This window comes from Alligator sinensis, unplaced genomic scaffold, assembly GCF_000455745.1.
Source record: "Alligator sinensis unplaced genomic scaffold, ASM45574v1 scaffold1091_1, whole genome shotgun sequence".
In the NCBI taxonomy this organism is placed as follows: Eukaryota; Metazoa; Chordata; order Crocodylia; family Alligatoridae; genus Alligator; species Alligator sinensis.
In genome coordinates this window covers 595,616-598,223 of record NW_005842896.1, presented here as the reverse complement: position 1 = coordinate 598,223, position 2,608 = coordinate 595,616, and positions in this window count along the sequence as shown.

Below are 2,608 nucleotides of genomic sequence, written 5' to 3'. Positions count from 1 at the left end.
TCATAGGCCTCTCCATTGAGGTACTGTAATACCTAACACTGTAATACTCCAGGAGGCAATCTTTGTCAAAAGATTTTGATGCCTACAGTCCCTACATGTGGCTTTTCAGGGCAAGCCTTTGTGGACCACCACAATTCTTCATTAAACCACTTAATTGAAGGACAAAAGATTTGAAAAGCAAAATAGGCAGTCGGGTGTCTTTGCTGCAAGGCCATTTGTTTAATCTTTGTTTCACCTTGCATATACAGTCTAGTTTCCTGCAAATATGCTGAGTGCTTACATCTGATCAGAGTGGACCTGAGGGGTGGTGGCCTTCTACTGGGAAGTGGCCACCAGCCCTCAATAAATGTTGAGTTGTTCACTCCTGCTGCAGATAGTATGCAGAGGCACAGCTGCATTGAACAGGAAGATGCCTATAGCTAACAAGTTGGAAATGCCTGGATTTCTGATCTTCTGTGGAGACTGTGTCTTACTCTTGGCCTCTGTTGTCTTAGGATCCAGAGCACCCAGTGGGGAGGTATTCTTCTCACCAGGCTACTTAACTCCAACTGCACTATCACTACCAACCTTTGAGAATGACCATGAGATGCTGCACTATATACTGATCTTAATGATCACAGTGTCAATCAGGCATTAGGTGTAGATATCAGGCAGAGTTTATGTACCTCTAAGCACCAATATGGACTGCAAAGGAGCTCATGGGCAAATCAGGAATCCAGGACCTTGATCTGGATTGCTTTTGAATATGTGTACAAGCTTAGGCTGAGACAGCTGGAGAATTTTTCAAGATAAAATGGAGGCATCTAAAACATCTAAGTGCCTCTGCACTTTTGTGGCTGCTGAAGCAGGGTTGATCTGGATCTTTTTTATGACTAGGATGCTTAAATTCCATTTAAGTCATATGTAGGTGCCATGAGACTATATTTTATCTGCTTTGTAATCCCTTTCATAAACAGTCTAAGCTCCATCTTAAATCTAGCTAGATTTTTTCCACAACCTCACTACTCTGATGGTTAGAATTTTTCTTTGAATTTCAAATTTATATTTATTTATGGAACATTTATAACCATTTGTGCTTGTGCTGACACTATTCTTCAGCATAAATAGTTCTTTTGCCTCCCATATGTTTATGCTCTGATATACTTACAGAAAGCACTCATATCCCCTCAGTTTTGTGATACCAAACAAAGCTAAATTATTTCACATTCCTCTTATAAGACAGGCCCTCCATTTCCCAGATTGTACTTCCCTGTACCTGTTCTACTTTGAATTCAACTTTTTGAATTCATCTTTCTTGAACACGGTTGACCAAAACCATAGACACAGTATTCCAACTGAGAAGTCACCCATTTTTATAATGGGTGATTTTGCTGGTCCTCATTCAAGAAGCCTAGAAAACTTATCTTTCATATTAACTGGACATGCTACTACTAAAATGCAACCTGTTTTACATTTAAAAATTGCTAGGATCTTAAATTTCATCTCAGTATCTTTTTAAAAAAACCTGTAAGAAACACAGATTTTAAGTGATGACTCACAATATTGGCTCAAATTTTTGTACAGAAAGCAGAACCTTTCAGGCTACAAGGTGCATAATCTTGGCAACGTAGTTTTCTTTCCAGCAGATAATAATTCACATAGCATAAATCATTCAGCTTCAGTAAATCTGAACACCAATTCATGATGGATAGTATAGCCAGATAAAGGTCAGTTACAAACATTACACATACACCAGAATAAGTGACTGAAAGCCATAACAGAACAGAACTTTGGCACATAGACTGATTTAAAAATGGTGGGACCTGGTCTAAGATAGGCCAGGATAGATGTGCACTCAAATGTATTCAGTTTAGGTTAGATTGGTACATCAAACTTCTGTATCAGAGTCCCTCTCGATTCACGTTAGGTAACTGTCTGCTGGCCTCCCAGGTGCCTTTGCAGCCCCCTGCTATCCTCCCCTCACAGGGAAATGCACTAGCACTAGCCCCGCGTTCAGCTGCCTTGGCCAAGCACCTAGTTGTCCCCTGCAGCTGTCACAGCCAAGCCAAAGCTTGGTTGGCTTGGCTGTGACACCCACAAGGACAGCCCAGCCTGAAGAAAGAGAGCATTGGGAACCTGAAAGCCATGGGGAGGCCAGCACTATGACACAGGTAAGAAACGAGAAGGTAAGAAACAAAGGGCCCCTTGGGACTTGGAGCAGGGGGGCAGCAAAGGCACCAGTCGCAGGGCTCAAGTGCCTATATACTAATGCTAGGAGCATGGGGGAAAATCAGGATGAACTAGCGCTCCTGCTTGCACTAAACACCTATGACTTAGTGGGGCTAACGGAAACCTGGTGGGATTCATCCCACGACTGGGCAGTACATATTGAGGGCTATAGATTGTACAGAAAGGACAGGGTGGGGAAGAAAGGGGGAGGGGTTGTGCTCTATGTCAGTGAGCAATATACGTCAAACCTCATCAAGACGGAATCCAAGGATGAGGAGGTAGAAGGATTGTGGGTTAGGCTACATGGGGGGCAAGGAGAAAGGAATTTGGTGGTAGGGGTCTGCTACAGACCCCCAAATCAAGGGGAAGAAAGAGATTCGGGGCTCCTGAGGCAACTCTC